The following is a 21,049-nucleotide window of genomic DNA, read 5'->3' on the forward strand; positions in this document are numbered from 1 at the left end:
CTAATCCAGAATTGAAAAGAGAGTACTCTTCCTGAAACTGAAGCTTGGGAATTTGTCTGGTAAATGTTGAATATTATTGTAAGTCCTGTCTTTGCAATATTTGGATTTATGCTGAAAACTTGGTGTGCCTGCGTGTGTGTATGTGGTCACAACCATAAATGTGTGATTTTATGTTGCAGTGCTTGTATTTCTGTGATCTGATGGATTTATTTGGTTTCTGTGATCTAACGGATTTGTCTGGACTAAGTAACTGTTTTGTGTCTTTTGGTTTGGTAAGTTCTGCAGGTATTGACTATTTCTGGTTTTTGACTTTAGATTGTTGTATTTGGACTCTGATTTATCAAGACTTTGGAAGCATTTGGTGCAGCAGGGAATAGATGTGGTGATGTTTGCAGCTTTATGCTTTTATGTACATTAATTTTAGCCTATATAGTTAATGAGTCATAGTTCTAGATACATTGATCTTAACCTAGGTAATTAATATCGATAGCCAATACTAAATGTTATGGATGTTTGTATACGTGATAAGTATACCTATAACCCAAATGCAAATTTACTGAGCTCATATTTTTGATACACTGCTGTTTCGACGGCTAACGCGATGAGATGCATCCCCTCCAATTGACAATAATGATATGTTGTGGTCAAGCGGTACTTTAGTCCCACCATCCACACAGGAAGAAAATTGGATGCAAGTAAATCCAGCAAGAAAATTGGATGCAAGTAAATCAATCTACACCCATATGCTAGGTAACAGATTTACCATCAGTATGTATCATTCTCAAGTTAATTTAATCTTTCTTTATATCCAGCAGGTTATGGTATGCACTTCACATCTCTGTGTCTTCAATTAGCATTTGTGTTCTTATATCTGTTAGTATTGTAGTTTGTGTGGGCCTCTGAAAAAGTGGTAGCAAGCTGAAGACCAAAATTATGTCAGCTCTCATCATCATCAACAACCTCATCAACTATACCTGGCTTGCTCAAAAAACAAAAAGGGGGAATTGTGGAGTCCTGGCTGGACGAGAGGGGACATAGTTTGGTGCTGTTGAGCAACCCAGGCTTCGTAACGGAGATAGACCTTGAAAGTAGCGAACACGGAACACTGCTACAGAAGTAGAGTGGCAAACACGGAACGCTGGGCAGAGAAGCAAGCCAGTGTTACCACAAAAGTCTTGCAATCCCTGCTAGAAGATCAGAGTAGTCTACGACATGCGGTATTGCAAAATAGAGCCACAATTGATTTTTTACTGCTGGCCCAGGGACATGGTTGTGAGGAATTTGAAGGCATGTGCTGTATGAATTTGTCCGATCATAGTAAGTCCATCCACAAGCAATTACAATGGCTCGAACAGCATGCCAATCAAATACAACATAACCAGGGATTTTTTGATGGATTTCTCACCTTGCTCTTTGGTAATCTGCCCGCTTGGCTTAACAGTTTAATTGTAGAAATTTTGCGCATACGTATCGTGTTACTTGCTGTTGGAATTATAATATGTATTTGCTTTAGCTGTCTTAAAAAGGCTCTCTCCAAGATGACGAAGCATACCTGGCTTGCTCAAAAACAAGAAGGGGGAATTGTGGAGTCCTGGCTGGACGAGAGGGGACATAGCTTGGTGCCGTTGAGCAACCCAGGTTCCAATCCGGAGGTGAGCCTTGGGAGCGGCTGACACGGAACCCTGTTGGGAAGGTAGAGCGACGAGCTTGGGACACTGGAGCAGGGGGACCGTCACGTCGCCGTTTCCTGCCACACTGTCACTTCCTTCCTGCCATGCTGTTGTTTCCTGCCACAGCACTGTTTTCACATCGAGATGCAGCTCTGCACCAATCACAACGAGTTGCAGTAGTTTTGCCTATATATGGATTGGGGGTCTAACCATTCAGATGCTGTAATTGCTTTGCTATATAAACCTTGTTTTGCTGACTAATAAAGGTGAATGATCTATACTCATATTCGGGTGACATCGTTACGTTTCCGTAACCCACGCCAACACCTGATGAGGTTCAACAAGGGCAAATGCAGGGTCCTGCACCTGGGGAGGAACAACCCCATGCATCAGTACAGGCTTGGGGTGCACTTGCTGGAGAGCAGCTCTGCGGAGAGGGACCTGGGTGTCCTGGTGGACGACAGGTTAACCATGAGCCAGCAGTGTGCCCTGGCTGCCGAGAAGGCCAATGGCATGCTGGGATGCATCAAGAGGAGTGTGGCCAGCAGGTCGAGGGAGGTTCTCCTCCCCCTCTACACTGCCCTAGTGAGGCCTCATCTGGAGTACTGTGTCCACTTCTGGGCTCCCCAGTTCAAGAAAGATGAAGAGCTACTGGAGAGAGTCCAGCGGAGGGCTACAAGGATGGTGAGGGGACTGGAACATCTCTCCTACGAGGAGAGGCTGAGGGAGCTGGGCTTGTTCAGCCTGAAGAAGAGAAGGCTGCGAGGGGACCTTATAAATGCTTACAAATATCTGAAGGGTGGGTGTCAGGAGGATGGGGCCAAGCTCTTTTCAGTGGTGCCCAGCGACAGGACAAGGGGCAATGGGCACAAACTTAAGCACAGGAAGTTCCATCTGAATATGAGGAAGAATTTCTTCCCTCTGAGGGTGACGGAGCCCTGGAACAGGCTGCCCAGGGAGGTGGTGGAGTCTCCTTCTCTGGAGATATTCAAGACCTGCCTGGACAAGATCCTGAGCAGCCTGCTGTAGGTGACCCTGCTTTGGCAGGAGGGTTGGACTAGATGACCCACAGAGGTCCCTTCCAACCCCTACCATTCTGTGATTCTGTGATTCCGTGATTCCATACAATGTGTCGTCATGCTGGGTTCCGGTGGGGGGGAAAGGCGCGGCGGGAACTCACTCGCGGCTGGGGAGTATGCGGTGGCGGTCGTGGAGGTCGGCTCTGTGTGTTGTGCGGTTTGTGTTGTGTTTTCTCCTTATCTGTATCGTTGTTGTTACTGTTCCCTTTGTTTGCTGTTCCATTAAACTGCCCTTATCCCGGTCCACCAGTTTCTGCCTGTTTCTTTCCATTCTCCTCCGCACCCCGGTGGGGGGAGGGGCGGCCACGTGGCGCTTTGGTTTCCTGGCTGCAGCCAAACCCTAACAGATTAAAATCCACAAATAATGGAAGGGCTTTTTCCTCCCCTCCTACATTGCAGCACAAAGCACAAATGATAACAACTTCCTGGAATTGTCACTGAAGCAAATTCTGTTCAAGGTTGTCCAAGAATCGTTATTACCACTTTTACAAGCTAATTTTTGTGGGTGTTAGCACAATATCTGAATGTCAGGAAATAAACAAGTAAATTCTCTGGGTAATTAAGAGCAGGTTTTTCATGAAATTTCTGTGAAGATGTATGCATATTTCCAGAAATATCTTTGATCTCTGATGTTGGGTTATAACATTTTATTTAGTAAAAGCTGACGCTTTTAAAGGACAGCAGGGAAAAGGTCTTTAAGTATATTCTCATATCTTATAGTTAAGAAATAATTATAAAATAATTTAATATATGTGCATGTGTGTATATATCATTATATTTATATGAAATATTTCTGTGTATGTACTTAGGGCCATGCATGTGTAATATATTAGAGAATAATTGATGTCTGAATTTATTTTAACATAAGTCTCGCTCTCACTGCTACTGAGGTCAATGGTAAGTACCCAATAATATTACTGTTCTACAGAGGGGAAAAATTCTGGCTTTGCTGAGTTGTAGCATCCTGTGGAAAAGGATGGTCTACACGGCACCAGGCCTGCTGTCTTCAGATGGGATTCATCTTTCTCAAAGGGGGAAGAGGATCTTTGCTCATGAGCTAGCGGGTCTGATTGACAGAGCTTTAAACTAGACTTAAAGGGGGAATGGGATAATATCAGGCTCACCCATGAGAAGCCATGGGACGACATGCCAAGGTTAGAGGGACAGGGTGCTAGCGAGGACCCTCAGCCTGTCGCTCTGAGATGTGCTGGGTACATTGGAGCACATTTGAAGTCTTACAGAGATAAGCCAGGGGCTCCTGAGGTAATACGGACCAACAGGGGAACACCAGTGAAATACCTCAAAGGAAGTAAGGGGTGTTCCTCTAAGAAGGTGACACGACTGACAGCCCAGATGAAGTGCCTCTACGCCAATGCACGCAATAAGGGCAACAAACAGGAGGAGTTGGAAGCTACCACGCTGCTAGAAAGCTATGACCTAGCTACCATTACTGAAACTTGGTGGGACGAATTCCATGACTGGAGTGTGGCTATCAATAGCTACAGGCTGTTCAGAAGGGACAGACAAGGAAGGAAGGGCAGAGACATCGCCCTCTACATCAAGATATGGATAGAGTGTGAAGAGCTGTCCCTGAAGAATAACCACGAGCAGGTAGAAAGCTTATGGGTAAGAATTAGAGACAGAGGCAACAAAGGGAACCTTATGGTTGGTGTCTACTACAGGTCACCTGATCAAGGGGAGCTTATTGACAAAGCCTTCTTACTCCAGCTACAGGAGGCATCACGCTTGCAAGTTCTCATCCTGCTGGAGGGCTTCAACCACTCCAACATCTGCTGGAAAAGTAGCATGGTGAGCTGTAGGCAATCCGGGAGACTCCTGGCATGCATTGAGGATAACTTCTTAAGCCAGGAAACAGACAGCCCTACCAGAGGGGATACAATACTGGACCTGTTGGTCACCAACACAAGTGAGCTAATCAGAGGCATCAAGACTGGAAGCAGCCTAGGCTGCAGGAAAAACATACTCCAGAATAAACAGAACATAACATTTGGAACTGCACACTTGAGCTGACATTCATCAGCAAAGCATTTGTACTTAGGGAAAGTTCGCAGCTAGTGAAAATAATAAAATGCAACAGTGATTTTGATGAAGGAAGGAAAACTTACTTCACCTGGGGAAACAGGCTTTATCTTCAATAAGTTTAGAATGTGCAATTGTCCACTTCATTTCACTGCAAAGCCTTTTTTTCTTATAGTTTGTGTCTTGCATCCGAATATTAAAGGCAAACAACACAATTACATACAGAGTAAAGCATACTGTACAAGTGACAGGTTTTTCTACTTTAAAGTGGGGTTACATTTTTCATTCTAGAGAAGAGGCAGAGTGACAAGGGAAAGCATTCATTTCTGGTAGTTCCAGAGAAAGATAAATGTAAATTCTTTATGATGCCTGAAGTAAGATGTGAGAGAAAGTAAATAAATAAAAAATTATACAGAATAGAATAGTTTAGTTGGAAAGGACCTACAATGATCATCTGGTCCAATTGCCTGACCATTTCAGGGCTGATCAAAAGTTAAAGCATGTTATTAAGGGCATTTTCCAAATGCCTCTTAAACACTGGCAGACATGGGGCATCGACCATGTCTCTAGGAAACCTGTTCCACTGTTTGAACACCCTCTTGGTAAAGAAAAGTCTGAACCTCCCCTGGCAAAACCATTCCCACATGTCCTGTCACTGTATCCCAGAGAGAAGAGCTCAGCACCTCCCTTTCACTTCCCCTCCTCAGGAAGCTGCAGAGAGCAATGAGGTCACCCCTCAGCCTCTTTTTCTCCAAACTAGACAAACCCAGAGTCCTCAGCCGCTCCTCATAGGACACGCCTTTCAGCCCTTTCACCAGCTTTGTTGCCCTCCTCTGGATGCGTTCAAGGACCTTAAAATCCTTCTTAAATTGTGGGGCCCAGAACTGCACGCAGTACTCAAGATGAGGCTGTACCAATGCTGAATACAGAGGGAACATTGCCTCTATTGACCAGCTGGTTATGCTGTGTTTGATGCACCCTAGGATGCGGTTTGCCTTCTTGGCTGCCAGGGCACACTGCTGACTCATATTGAGCCTGCTGTCAAACAGCACCCCCAGATCCCTTTCTGCAGGGCTGCTCTCTAGCCACTCCTCTCCCAACTTGTACTTCTGTCCAGCGTTACTCCCTCCCAGGTGTAGAATCTAGCACTTGTTCTTGTTAAATTTCATCCCATTGATGACTGTCCAGTGCTCTGATCTATCTAGATCCTTCTGCAAGGCCTCTTGTCCCTCGAGAGAGTCAACAGCACCTCCCAGTTTAGTATCGTCAGAAAACTTGCTAATGGTGCATTCAACTCCTGTGTAACAGAACAAGTTCTTCCCTTGGAAAGAAGGGGTATGGGTTGTGTGTAAGTAGCATCCCTTTGATCAAATAGTGCATGACCAGAATCATGTTAACGTTTAACCTAAGCTTAGAGACAGAATATCTTGGCCATTTCCACTATCCGTTTAATCAAAGACAAGTTCTCCTTCTTGAAGGAACAAAAGAAAGTTGGAAGAAGAAACTAGCCTTAAGTTGTCCTTAGGTGATGTGTGACCATATACGGATAAAAGGAGTTAGGGTACTTCATCCGGGAAGACCACCAAGGACCACCAAAGACCCCCGAAAAGGAGGGAGACATGTGCAGAAGGGTCTGAAAAGGAGTTAAGAAGAAAGTCAATTATTATGTGTCGATTGGCTCTTGGCATGGAATGTCGTGTCCTCAGAAGCGGGACTCAGCAGTTTGACACGCCTTCAGAGGGGGGATCTTGGTATGTGCTCAGGGGGGCCTTCTATTTCTTATTTGAATCAACATCTGGCTGCACAACCTTCCTCGCACCCCAGGGGTCACTTGGTTTACAGTGGTGGGCCATCATCCCTTACTTCTGTCTGATAGGATAAGCAAAGCTCATTGTTCAAGTCAACTGCTCCCTTTGTTAACTCTTGAGTTCTTCTTGATGCACCAGTCAGAGCATGTCTTCCTCTTGCATTGACAAGTCCAGCAAGGCCATCAACCCACATTATCAACCCCGTGACCTTAGTCACATCTTGCCAAAAAGAGTATCAGGTGATTTGGATTCAGAGGGGTTGAGGGGCTCATCATCCTCCCTAATAGGAGAAGGTATTAAAAGAACATATTCAGGGTCATAAACTTAAAGCACTCTAACACTCGTACTAAACGTTCTAACTAGTGAAAATTTTGCACATGATAAGCACACACAAATAACAATGCGTACAGTAAACATCAATACATATTTCACTAAACTTTGTATCCATCCATTAAAACTGACCAATACTCATGGATCCCTAACCCCTTAAAGGCAGATTCCCAGGGGACACTGCTAAGTAGATCCCTAAATAGCTTTAAGTTTGCTGTCCTGAAATCCAGGGTAGCAACTATACTGATCTTTTTTCTCATTGCACCAAAAAATTTAACTCAACCATTTTGTTATCACTGTGGCCAAGACAGCCATCTACCACCATGTCTCCCACAAGTCTTTCTCTATCTACAAACAACAAGTCTAGGACGGTATCTTTCCTAGTTGGCTGTTATGGTTTGGCTGCAGCCAGCAACAAAAGCGCCACGTGGCCGTCCCTCCCCCCCTGCTGGGGTGCGGAGGAGAATGGAAAGAAACAGGCAGAAACTGGTGGGTCGGGATAAGGGCAGTTTAACAGAACAGCAAACAAAGGGAACAGGAACAACAACAATACAAATAAGGAGAAAACACAACACAAATCGTACAACCCAGAGAGTCGCTCTCCCAGACTGCCGTGTGCGCTCCCACGCCGCGAGTGAGTTCCCGCCGCCCAGCTCCCCACCCAACCAGAACCAAGCATGACGGCACATGGTATGGAATACCCTGCTCTGTTTGGCCAGGTGGGGTCAGCCCGCCTGGCTGTGCCCCTTCCTGGATTCTGGTGAAAAATAACCCTGTCCTGGCTGAACCCAGGACATTATCCACCCCTTATTCCATACCATCTATGTCATGCCCAGGTGCTGAGTTTCAGCATCCATGCAGGGACAGGAACGACTCTCACACATTGATGCAATGCACAGCCAGTTCATTTTATTGCTCCGCTTGCGTGGTTATATACATATTTCATATCTGTACACGCAATCACGCTTATTCGGATAGGCTACAAACATAAATCACGCGCTGTTCACACGCCCCACATTCCCTTATGATTGGTAACTATGCACTAACGCGAATAGAAACAGACTGCCTCCACGTCCTTGAACACATCTTGTTTTTGCTAACCCACACATCATGTGCACTGTCACCACTTTATCAACTATTATTTTTAGCTGCCCTTTCGAGCGGCCTGTTCAGTTATGCTAACTGTTTTGCTTAAGCGGCCTAGTCATGCTAACTCTCAAGCTACATCAACCCCAACACCCAGGTCCCCCATTGTCCAGTTGATCACCACCACTTCTCCTGTCTCCAGATATCATTCCCTTAGTCTATGGATCATCACTCTAAAGTGTCCGTTGAGTTCATTTAATCCATGACTATGGGCTCCATCCGTCGTAATGGTCTTCCGTGGCAGGAGAGGTGATGTGTGGTGATGGGCGGTCACTTGCTGCATCCGGAGCTCACGGCTGATGTATCTGGCGTGGCCCGTGCCCACAGTCTGAAGGAGATGTTGCTCTTGATGAAGTTGCTGGGTGCCAGTTGTTGAAAACCAGGTCCAGTCCCATCATCGCTGTGCTCTGCTAGGTTTCATCAAGAAAAGTCCATCCTTCTTTAATCTGGATGATTCTTACTATGATACTACTGGTACAACATATAACAATTATAACAGTGATAACAGACAGTGACAGGGTTATTTAACAATTAACTTTATACAATTTATTTATGGACTATTCTCCCCCAAAATCAAATCCCCATGAGGTACACATTGGACTTCCCCATCCTTCCGCATTACCCACCACGTACACCCAGGTCCTTGAGCAAAAGCAATCCCGCGTTGGTGGATCCTCTGGTGTTAACCAACCAGGTGGCCTTTGCTAAATGAGGATCCCAGTTTTTGAAAGTCCCACACCCCCATTGCTCTCAAAGTGGTTTTTAGCAGCCCATTGTACCGTTCGATCTTTCCCGACGCTGGTGCATGGTAGGGGATGTGATACACCCACTCGATACCGTGTTCTTTGGCCCAGGTGTCTATGAGGCTGTTACGAAAGTGAGTCCCGTTGTCCGTCTCAATTCTTTCTGGGGTGCCATGTCGCCACAGGACTTGTTTTTCAAGGCCCAGGATGGTATTCCGGGCAGTGGCATGGGGCACATGGGAGGTTTCCAGCCATCCGGTGGTGGCCTCCATCATTGTGAGCACATAGCGCTTGCCTTGGCGGGTTTGTGGCAGTGTGATGTAGTCAATCTGCCAAGCCTCCCCATACTTATATTTTAGCCATCGTCCTCCATACCACTGAGGCTTTACCCACTTGGCTTGCTTGATTGCAGCGCATGTTTCACATTCATGGATAACCTGTGCGATGGTGTCCATGGTGAAGTCCACCCCTCGGTCACGAGCCCATCTGTATGTCACATCTCTTCCTTGGTGGCCCGAGGTGTCATGGGCCCACCGAGCTATGAATAGTTCACCCTTATGTTGCCAGTCCAGATCCACCTGAGCCACTTCAATCTTGGCAGCCTGATTCACCTGCTGGTTGTTTTCATGTCACTCAGTGGCCCAACACTTAGGGATGTGGGCATCCACGTGATGGACTTTTACAACCAACTGCTCCAGCCGGGAAGCAATATCTTGCCACAATGGGGCAGCCCAGATATGTTTGCCTCTGCGCTGCCAGTTGTTCTTCTTCCCTTGCTGCAGCCACCCCCACAAGGCATTGGCCACCATCCAGGAGTCGGTGTAAAGATAGAGCCCTGGCCACTTCTCTCGACTGGCAATGTCTAAAGCCAGCTGGATGGCTTTCACCTCTGCAAACTGGCTGGACTCACCTTCTCCCTTGGCAGTTTCTGCGACTTGTCGTGTAGGGCTCCATACAGCAGGCTTCCACCTCCGCTGCTTCCGCATAATGTGATAGAACCCATCCGTGAACAGGGCATACTGTTTCTAATCTGCTCCAAAATCTTTGCCTTCTAGCCAGTCCATGATTACCTCCAGAATTCCTGGGTGACTGGGGTTTCCCATTCGGGCGCGCTGGGTGATCAGCGTGACCCACTTACTCCACCTAGCATCAGTGGCATGATATGTAGAGGGGACACTCTCTTTGAACATCATCAAGCAAGTGGAAGAAAAGAAGGTTATCAGGAGTAGTCAGCATGGATTCACCAAGGGGAAATCATGCCTGACCAATTTAATAGCTTTCTACGATGACATGACTGGCTGGGTAGATGAGGGGAGAGCCGTGGATGTTGTCTACCTGGACTTTAGCAAGGCTGTCGACACAGTCTCCCATGATATCCTCCTAGGGAAGCTCAGGAAGTGTGGGCTGGACGAGTGGACGGTGAAGTGGATTGAGAACTGGCTGAATGGCAGAACTCAGAGGGTTGTCATCAGCGGCGCTGAGTCTAGTTGGAGGCCGGTAACTAGTGGTGTCCCCCAGGGGTCAGTACTGGGCCCAGTCTTGTTTAACTTCATCAACGACCTCGATGAAGAGTTAGAATGTACCCTCAGCAAGTTTGCTGATGACACCAAACTGGGAGGTGTGGTAGACACACCGGAAGGCTGTGCTGCCATTCAGCGTGACATGGATAGGCTGGAAAACTGGGCAGAGAGGAACCTGATGAGGTTCAACAAAGGCCAATGCAGGGTCCTGCACCTGGGGAGGAACAACCCCATGCACCAGTACAGGCTTGGGGTGGACCTGCTGCAGAGCAGCTCTGTGGAGAGGGACCTGGGTGTCCTGGTGGACGACAGGTTAACCATGAGCCAGCAGTGTGCCCTGGCTGCCAAGAAAGCCAATGGGATCCTGGGGTGCATCAAGAAGAGTGTGTCCAGCAGGACAAGGGAGGTTCTCCTCCCCCTCTACTCTGCCCTAGTGAGGCCTCATCTGGAGTACTGTGTCCAGGTCTGGACTCCCCAGTTCAAGAAAGATGAAGAGCTACTGGAGAGAGTCCAGGGGAGGGCTAAGAGGATGATGAGGGGACTGGAACATCTCCCCTACGAGGAGAGGCTGAGGGAGCTGGGCTTGTTCAGCCTGAAGAAGAGAAGGCTGAGAGGGGACCTAATAAACGCTTATAAATATCTGAAGGGTGGGTGTCAGGAGGATGGGGCCAAGCTCTTTTCAGTGGTGCCCAATGACAGGACAAGGGGCAATGGGCACAAACTTAAGCACAGGAAGTTCCGTCTGAACATGAGGAAGAACTTCTTCCCTCTGAAGGTGACGGAGCCCTGGAACAGGCTGCCCAGGGAGGTGGTGGAGTCTCCTTCTCTGGAGATATTCAAGACCCGCCTGGACAAGATCCTGTGCAGCCTGCTGTAGGTGACCCTGCTTCAGCAGGAGGGTTGGACTAGATGACCCACAGAGGTCCCTTCCAACCCCTACGATTCTGTGATTCTGTGATTCTGTGATCCAGCCCAGGACCGGCAATCGTGGTGCCAGGAGGAGCTGTGCTTCAGTGCCAAACACTTCTGAAGCAGCTCCAATGCCTTCCTATGCTGCCAGAATCTCTTTTTCAGTGGGAGTATAGCGGGCCTCGGATCCTTTGTATCCCCGAATCCAAAACCCCAGGGGTCAACCTCAAGTCTCCCCTGGTGCTTTCTGCCAGAGACTGCAGGTTGGGCCATTCTCCCCGGCTGCGGTGTAGAGCACGTTTTTAACATCTTGCCCTGACCGGACTGGACCAAGGGCTATGGCATGAACTATCTCCCATTTAATTTGTTCAAATGCCTGTCGCTGCTCAGGGCCCCATTCAAAATCATTCTTCTTCCGGGTCACGTGGTACAGAGGACTCACAATCTGGCTGTAATTTGGGATGTGCATCCTCCAAAATCCCACAACACCTAAGAAGGCCTGTGCTTCCTTTTTGCTGGTTGGTGGAGACATAGCTGCTATGTTGTTGATGACATCCATTGGGATTTGACGGCACCCATTGAGCCATTTCATTACTAAAAACTGGATCTCTTGCGCAGGTCCCATGACTTTACTTCGCTTAATGGCAAAACCAGCTTTCAGGAGGATCTGAACTATTTTCTCCCCTTTCTCAAAAACTTCCTCTGCTGTGTCACCCCCGTACAATGATTTCATCGATGTACTGCAGATGTTCTGGAGCTTCACCCTTTTCCAGTGCAGTCTGGATCAGCCCATGGCAAATGGTGGGACTGTGTTTCCACCCCTGGGGCAGTCGATTCCAGGTGCACTGGATGCCCCTCCAGGTGAAAGCAAACTGTGGCCTGCGCTCTGCTGCCAAAGGGATGGAGAAGAATGCATTAGCGATGTCAATTGTCACATACCACTTGGCTGCCTTTGACTCCAGCTGATATTGAAGTTCTTGCATGTCTGGCACGGCAGCACTCAGTGGTCGTGTGACTTCATTCAGGCCAAGGTAGTCTATTGTCAGTCTCCACTCTCCAGTAGATTTTCTCACTGGCCATATGGGACTATTAAAGGGTGAGCGAGTTTTGCTGATCACTCCTTGACTCTCCAGCTGACGGGTCACCTGACAAATGGGGATAAGGGAGTCTCGGTTGGTACGATATTGTCGCCAGTGCACTGTTGTGGTTGCGATTGGCACCTGTTGTTCTTCCACCCTCAGCAACCCCACAACGGAAGGATCCTCCGAGAGACCAGGCAAAATGGACAGCTGTTTAATTTCTTCCGTCTCCACAGCAGCTATGCCAAAAGCCCACCGATACCCCTTTGGGTCCTTGAAATGCCCTCTCCTAAGATAGTCTATACCAAGGATGCACGGAGCCTCGGGGCCAGTTACAATGGGGTGCTTCTGCCAGTCCTGCCCAGTGAGGCTCACTTCAGCCTCCAATACACTCAGCTCTTGGGACCCCCCCTGTCACTCCCGAAATGCAAATGGACTCTGACCCTTTGAAATGTGACGGCATTACAGTACACTGTGCACCAGTGTCCACTAGAGCTTTATACTCTTGTGGATCTGACGTGCCAGGCCACGGAATCTACACCATCCAATAAACGCGGTTGTCCCTTTCCTCCACCTGGCTGGAGGCAGGGCCCCTCTAATCCTGGTCAGAGAATTTGCTGCTCACTTGCTGTGAAAATGACTTGGAGGTCCCCTCCAGAGGATCGGAATCAAGATCAAACTGCCCAGTGGCCTTAATGAAGTCACACCACCGCTCCAGGTCGACCCCTGGGATTCTGGACCTGGGGATATAAAGGATCCGAGGCCCGCTACACTCTCACTGAAAAAGAGATTCTGGCAGCGTATGAAGGTTTTAGAGCTGCTTCAGAAGTGGTTGGCACTGAAGCACAGCTCCTCCTAGCACAACGATCGCCAGTACTGGGCTGGATGTTCAAAGAGAGGGTCCCCTCTACGCATCATGCCACTGATGCTACATGGAGTAAGTGGGTCGCTCTGATCACCCAGTGCGCCCGAATGGGAAACCCCAGTCACCCAGGAATTCTGGACGTAATCATGGACTGGCCAGAAGGCAAAGATTTTGGAGTGTCGCCAGAGGTGGAGGTGACACGTGCTGAAGAGGCCCCACTGTATAACCAGCTGCCAGGAAATGAGAAACAGTATGCCCTGTTCACGGATGGGTTCTATCACATTATGCGGAAGCAGCGGAGGTGGAAGGCTGCTGTATGGAGCCGTACAAGACAAGTCGCAGAAACTGCCGAGGGAGAAGGTGAGTCCAGCCAGTGTGAAGAGATGAAAGCCATCCAGCTGGCTTTAGACATTGCCAGTCGAGAGAAGTGGCCAGTGCTCTATCTTTACACCGACTCCTGGATGGTGGCCAATGCCTTGTGGGGGTGGCTGCAGCAAGGGAAGAAGAACAACTGGCAGCGCAGAAGCAAACCTATCTGGGCTGCCCCATTGTGGCAAGATATTGCTGCCCATCTGGAGCAGCTGGTTGTAAAAGTCCGTCACGTGGATGCCCACGTCCCTAAGAGTCGGGCCACTGAGTGACATGAAAACAACCAGCAGGTGGATCAGGCTGCCAAGATTGAAGTGGCTCAGGTGGATCTGGACTGGCAACATAAGGGGGAACTGTTTATAGCTCGGTGGGCCCATGACACCTCAGGCCATCAAGGAAGAGATGCGACATACAGATGGGCTCGTGACCGAGGGGTGGACTTGACTATGGACACTATTGCACAGGTTATCCATGAATGTGAAACATGCGCTGCAATCAAGCAAGCCAAGTGGGTAAAGCCTCAGTGGTATGGAGGACGATGGATGAAATATAAATATGGGGAGGCTTGGCAGATTGACTACATCACACTGCCACAAACCCGCCAAGGCAAGCGCTATGTGCTCACAATGATGGAGGCCACCACCGGATGGCTGGAAACCTCCCCTGTGCCCCATGCCACCGCCCGGAATACCATCTTGGGCCTTGAAAAACAAGTCCTGTGGCGACATGGCACCCCAGAAAGAATTGAGTCGGACAATGGGACTCACTTTCGCAACAGCATCACAGACACCTGGGCCAGAGAACATGGTATCGAGTGGGTGTATCACATCCCCTACCATGCACCAGCGTCGGGAAAGATCGAACGGTACAATGGGCTGCTAAAAACCACTTTGAGAGTAATGGGGGGTGGGACTTTCAAAAACTGGGATACCCATTTAGCAAAGGCCACCTGGTTGGTTAACACCAGAGGATCCACCAACCGGGCTGGTCCTGCCCAGTCAAAACCTCAGCGTCCCGTAGAAGGGGATAAAGTCCCTGTAGTGCACATGCGGAAGATGTTAGGGAAGACAGTCTGGGTTAGTCCTGCCTCGGGCAAAGGCAAGCCCGTCCACAGGATTGCTTTTGCTCAAGGACCTGGGTGTACCTGGTGGGTAATGCGGAAGGATGGGGAATTCCGATGTGTACCTCATGGGGATTTGATTTTGGGGGAGAATAGTCCATAAATAAATTGTATAAAGTTAATTGTTAAATAACCCTGTCACTGTCTGTTATCACTGTTATAATTTTTATGTGTTGTACCAGTAGTATCATAGTAAGAATCATCCAGATTAAAGAAGGATGGACTTTTTGATGAAACCTAGCAGAGCACAGCGATGATGGGACTGGACCTGGTTTTCATCAACTGGCACCCAGCAACTTGATGAAGATCAACATCTCCTTCAGACTGTGGGCACGGGCCACGCCAGATACATCAGCCGTGAGCTCCGGATGCAGCAAGTGACCGCCCATCACCACACATCACCTCTCCTGCCACGGAAGACCATTACGACAGATGGAGCCTGAAGTCATGGATTAAATGAACTCAACAGACACTTTAGAGTGATGATCCATAGACTAAGGGAATGATATCTGGAGACAGGAGAAGTGGTGGTGATCAACTGGACAATGGGGGACCTGGGCATGACGTAGATGGTATGGAATAAGGGGTGGATAATGTCCTGGGTTTGGCCAGGACAGGTTAATTTTCACCAGAATCCAGGAAGGGGCACAGCCAGGCGGGCTGACCCCATCTGACCAAACAGAGCAGGGTATTCCATACCATGTGCTGTCATGCTGGGTTCTGGTGTGGGGGAGCAGGGCGACGGGAACTCTCGCGGCTCGGGAGCGTGCGCGCCGGTCCGGTCCTTGAGAGAGCGGCTCTCTGGGTTGTGCGGTTTGTGTTGTGTTTTCTCCTTATCTGTATCGTTGTTGTTACTGTTCCCTTTGCTGTTCTGTTAAACTGCCCTTATCCCGACCCACCAGTTTCTGCCTGTTTCTTTCCATTCTCCTCCGCACCCCGGCAGGGGGAGGAGCGGCCGCGTGGCGCTTTTGTTGCCGGCCGCAGCCAAACCCTAACAGTGTGTTTCTCCAACTACCCAGAAGTCTTCTGGGAGGAAAACAACATCAAATCACATTCTAAGGAATGATTGTTGAGAAGTAAAATCATTCACATATGCACTTGAAGCATAGCTGAGTAACACATGGAGGGAATGTGGTGACTAGAAATATACCTAGGCAAGTGTGTAATTCTACATAAAATGTAAGATAGTTGAGAGGGTAAGGTAGCCAACTGTTTGAATCTAACTTTACATTTGGAAGCATAAAAGAATTAACATTGTTTGCTATATTTAGACACTCAGCCCTGGGCTTCCAAGTGAGTATATTTTAGCCACAATGTCTGGGCTTAGATTTAGGCTGTGTCTAGCTATGAATTAGACAAGCTTTTGTGGTTGGTTTTTTTTTCAGTAAGAAAGAAAACATTGCTACTACTGCTAAGTATGTAACCATCCATGTGCATGCACCTGCATATAGATATATGCACATATATATATATATATATATATATATGACTGGGCAACATTTGCTTTTCTTTTGTTCATTAATAAATCTTTTTGGTTTAATGTGCTTTAGAATAATCCTGAAAATGTAAGTCAGAGACATCATTACCCTGGGGAAGGACGGATGTTTAAAATGCCAACCCATCAGTGCAAGGCAAGTTTGTAAGGTAGAGGCCATAGCATTTATTTGGTCAACTAACATAATGGGAAAATGTCCTGATCCAATATCGGGAGGGTTTCGATGCGATCCCAGGGGACGAGATTGAGACACAAATGAGGTCAGATGCTGTACAACCCTGCAAGCTTTATTCCAACAAACCATAACTTGAAGGTGAGACAAGGAGATAACAGAGAGAGGACAGAAGGAGGAAGTGCGCGTGAGAGAGAAAATTGGGGGGGGGGGGGGGGGGTTGGGTATAGGGAACTACCAGCTGCTGCCACAAGTCCGGTGAGATCCAGTAGATGGAGTCCTTCTCCCTCGATGTCGAGATGCGGGCAAGTTCCAGCAGTCACGCTGATGTGGGAAATTGATGTTTAGTTCGATTTTGCTATAGCTTTAGTTTAGTTTTGTTATGTAACTTTGCATCTATGTTAAAGTAAGAGTTAAACACTGTTATTCAGTTTAGTTCTGTTCTTTGTAACCTTGCTAACAAAGACTGTTGTGGCTCAAATGTAGCTAACAAGGACTACTTGGAGACCAACGAAGAGAAACAAGGACTGATAACCAGAACTTTGTTGTCTGTAAGAAGCAACTCTTCTAGCTGAAACTGTTTCTATGGTTTGGGACTCAGCCAACACAGACAACTCAGGAAGTTTTGAGCCAAAGGTGAAAGCACACAGCGAGGAAGACTACGAGCCTTCATCCAGAAGACCCCCACAGACGACCACCAGACAACACTGCGCAAGTGCTAAAGGGAGGTCGGAGTATGATAATGAATTCCTAGAAATAATTACAATAGTCCAGCCTACTTAGATAAGCTTTGTGATAAATAGGTGCATGCTTCGTGACTCGGTGTGCAAGTTAGGAGGAGCGATCCCCCTTGCACCCGGCGCCGCAATAAACACACCTGCTTTATAACCCTCTGTGAGTTGTGAAGTTTCTCTCTGCACATCAATGCAGTGGAGGAGGAAAAGCCCCCTTCGAAAAGCACGCGCAATCCCTTTTATACCGGTCCATGCCCATGCGCAGTGAGCCCGTGTGTACGTGCAGTCCGTGATCTCCTAAGGCAGGCTCCCCCGGCCTTTTTGTACCTTGGCCCCAGCACAGGCACACCAGGATAGTTGTCCACAGCTCGGTATGGTAGCTTCTCCAGAGGCAGGGCATCCAAGTCAGGAAGTGATGGCTGTGGTAAAACGGCGATGTCGAGACAAGTCTAATTTCATAATGGTCTGCTGCAGAAAAGCAGACAACATTTGAATGCAGAATTCATGAAGATCTGACCTTTTTTTCCAAGCATAAAATTAGTCTGAGAATATGACACCCAGGAAGATGAGATATACAGTAATGTCTTTATACTTAGAGGCCTCTTATACAATCATAGCATCACAGAAATATGGCTGAGAGGAACCTCAGAAGATCATCCAGCCTATTTGCCACCCCACTACAAGTTCAGCTATAGCTAAGCCATTTCAGAAAAACATTTGCCCAGTCTTTTCTCAAAAACTCCAGAATCATCTGAAGGAAGATTAAGTCCAGTGCTTTGCAGCCTGCACCAGTGCAAAAGCTTTCCTAATAACTAACTAAAATATTTTCTGATGCATTTTAAGGGGAACGTGGTTAGAAGCTGTGCCTTTCCACCCGGAATGCAGTTGTCGCAGATGTAGTGATGCACTTCACTCATGAGAGAAGCAATGATATATTTATTTATATAAACCAGTGAGTAAACAAAATTTGATAGTAAATGTGACAGTGGTTTAACAAGATTCAATGGCAAGGTACACTGGATTATTTACTGCATAGAGGACAGGGTCAGACAAAACCATCAGGGAGACCCTCCTGTTGAGTCAAGAGGTTCATAAAGGACCCCCTTGCTTTCCAAACTCCTTCTCAGAGAGGAGTCCAGGTGCAGCTGGATCCAGTCCTAGTCCCAGACTTGGTCAACAGTTCGTGTCTAAAGTATCATATCCACACAACCAATCCTTTATAACACTTAGCTAAGATTTTCAAAGTTTCAGTGAGCTTATCAACCACTTACCAAGAATCTGTTGTGTCAAGGAATCTCTCAACCTCGAGGAGTAAACCTTGAGGGGCATCCCCAAACTCAAGGGGAGATCCTGGCGTGCAGCCTGCTGCCATGCAGGAGAGCTCAAAGGGCTCTTGGGCTGCTCACTATTTATTGTCGTGCCATTTGCCGGAATGGAGGGAAGAAGCAGTCGCTCAATATGAGAGATCAGCAAGCTTCGTTTATTGCAGTTTGGTTACACAATTTATAGCGGTCTTAACTAGCTCATACATATTGCAAAAGCTAAGCTCCTTATTGGCTGTTAGTCTAAAAGTCAAGTCCCGCCTCGACATCCTGTTCTAACGGATTCTTCTCATAACTTCGTAACCACAAGTTTCTGATACCGTGCCTATCTGCTAAACAAGGACAGTCTAACCTTGTCCCTGATTGGTTCCTAAACTAGTTGTTTTCGATACTTCTTGAGATCCTGATGACTTAGCTTTTCTATGTCGAAATGCCCTTGCTCCGCTAGCCATTCCTCCACAATTTATGAGGTAAGATGATTGACTCATAGTCATATTTGTATACCGACTGCAGCTTCCAAATTTGACTGGAGTTGGACATTGACCAGCACTGTGGTTAGGTGGGTGCATTGCCATACATTAGCCCTTGGCTATTGTGCTGTTATCTGTCTCCTCCAAATCCACTCTGAGCCAGCTGCAGCTGTCACGACCAGATGCATCCGTCACAACCAACACCAGTGGTTATCATTTGAGCAGGGTTATGGAAAAGGTCATGTCGAGGAGGATGGGAGGAAGCACACTGTCACAGTGATGCAGACTATGATTCCGGACTGTGGTGGCTCATGCTTTTTGTGCATCTCCAGTGAAAATTTTGTTCTAGGCTTGTGTGTGCATATATTTGTGCATGAATAATGCAACAAAGGTTTAAGACAACAGTATTGTCCTGGCTCAGATAGAGTTAATTTTCCTCCCAATAGCTGCTGTGTTTTGGATTTGGTATGAGAAGAATGTTGATAACACTGATATTTTTAGTTGTTGCTATGAAATCAAGGACTTTTTCCAGTTTCTCATATTCAGCTAATGAGCAGGTGTGCAGGAGCTGGGAGGGAGCATAGCCAGGCAGCTAGCCCAAGATGGCCAATGGAGATATTCCATACGATAGACATCATGCTCAGTTTATAAATGGGGTTGGCTGGGGGGCAGAAATCTCTCTTTTTTCTGTGACTTCAATCCTTTTCCGTGACTTCAGTTCTTTTCCATGAGTTCGAACTTTTTCTGGAGTTCCTTGAAATCCGTGAGTTCCGCGATTGCTGCTCGGGGACTGGCTGCGAATTGATTGTTGGGTGGTGAAAAAAACTGTATTGTGTATATCTTGTTTTGCATGTTCATTATTATTAGCAGTAGTAGTATTTCATTTGTTGTCTTATTAAACTGTCTTTATCTCAGCCCACGAATTTTACTTTTTGTCCATTCTTCTCCCCATCCCACTGGGGGGGAAGGGGAGGGGTGAGCAAGTGGCTGTCTAGTGCTTAGTTGCCGGCTGCCAGGTTAAGTCACAAGTATCAAACAAAACAAGATCAATATAGGTTGTTTGTTATCAAAATAATACTAGCAATACAAGAATATTTAGTTTTTATGTTGTAAATAGGATAAAATAATGATCACCAAGATCAGGTATTCTTGGAGATGGAGATGGAAACTCCCCCTACCAGCAGATATGCATCCTGGACAAGGACAATAGTATATTTGTAGGCCTGTCAAGCGTATATTGTATGTAGCGATCTATGGTTTGTTGTGTAAGCCTAGACTGGACCCTAACCAACATTTGTGTCCTGAACTTACCTTAGGTGATTTTAATGCTAAAAAATACATCCCTTTATGAATAATGAGTATGCTAATCAAAAGAACCTCCCCAGATTTTTAAAACATGAACGTATGTAATCATGGGTGGTGAGGAAAAGTATGAGTGACCAATCAACTGCTTTAGTGTAATTTCTTCTTTGTTACTGTTTTCTATAAAAGCCCTTTGTATTTCTGAGAGGTTTGCTGGCTGTATTAGATGCCTAGCACCCGCTTCTGCAGAACTGAAATAAATACAAATATCTCGACTCAGTGTGTTGATTGGCTCTTGCACACCAAGTAAAAGAACCCCTGTTTTGGGACAACAGTTATACAACTGAAAAGAGAAGAAAATGACTGTCACCTTGTAAAAGAACTTGCGGCTTTCGTGTATGCGCCCCTTCTGGTGCTAAGCCCAAATTGCCACGCAACCACCTCTGCAAGCTTGAGGCTAACCAGTGAAATCCCCTTTGAGACTTACTGCTTTGGTGCAACAATGCCCCACAACTCTGTAATGTGTCTAAGTACAAGCATTAAAAAAAAAAAAAAAAACATAGGGAAATTTTTTAATTCTGTAAGACGTTGTTACACTGTGTAGCAAGAGTGTCGCCTTCGTTGGCGTGGCGACCTGGTTCAGGGACGGCTCGGCGACCCACCCCTCGGCCGCTCGGGTCATCAGCACGCAGACACCAATGTGGTGGACGGCAAATGGCGTTTATTGATAAATAACACAGCGTTATATAGCCTAGGTTTACAGCATCACTTCCGTCTGCTTACTTCACGGGTTAAACGCTATTGGCTATTAGGAGAGGGGGGGGGACACTACCTTTCCGTACAGCGCGACATCTTCAGACTGCCAAGCCTTAACTA

General features: G+C 47.2%; 1 long non-coding RNA gene across 1 annotated transcript; it reads right to left on the reverse strand.

Moving 5' to 3' along the window:
* Nucleotides 1-16,575: 16,575 nt before the first annotated feature.
* On the reverse strand, nt 16,576-18,533 carry LOC142365700 (uncharacterized). Its single transcript, XR_012766569.1, has 3 exons — nt 18,351-18,533; nt 17,407-17,547; nt 16,576-16,669 (listed from the first exon to the last, which is right to left on the reverse strand). It is a non-coding gene; the product is annotated as an uncharacterized LOC142365700 (long non-coding RNA).
* Between the last annotated feature and the right edge of the window lie 2,516 nt (nt 18,534-21,049).

This window comes from Opisthocomus hoazin, chromosome W (assembly GCF_030867145.1).
Source record: "Opisthocomus hoazin isolate bOpiHoa1 chromosome W, bOpiHoa1.hap1, whole genome shotgun sequence".
In the NCBI taxonomy this organism is placed as follows: Eukaryota; Metazoa; Chordata; class Aves; order Opisthocomiformes; family Opisthocomidae; genus Opisthocomus; species Opisthocomus hoazin.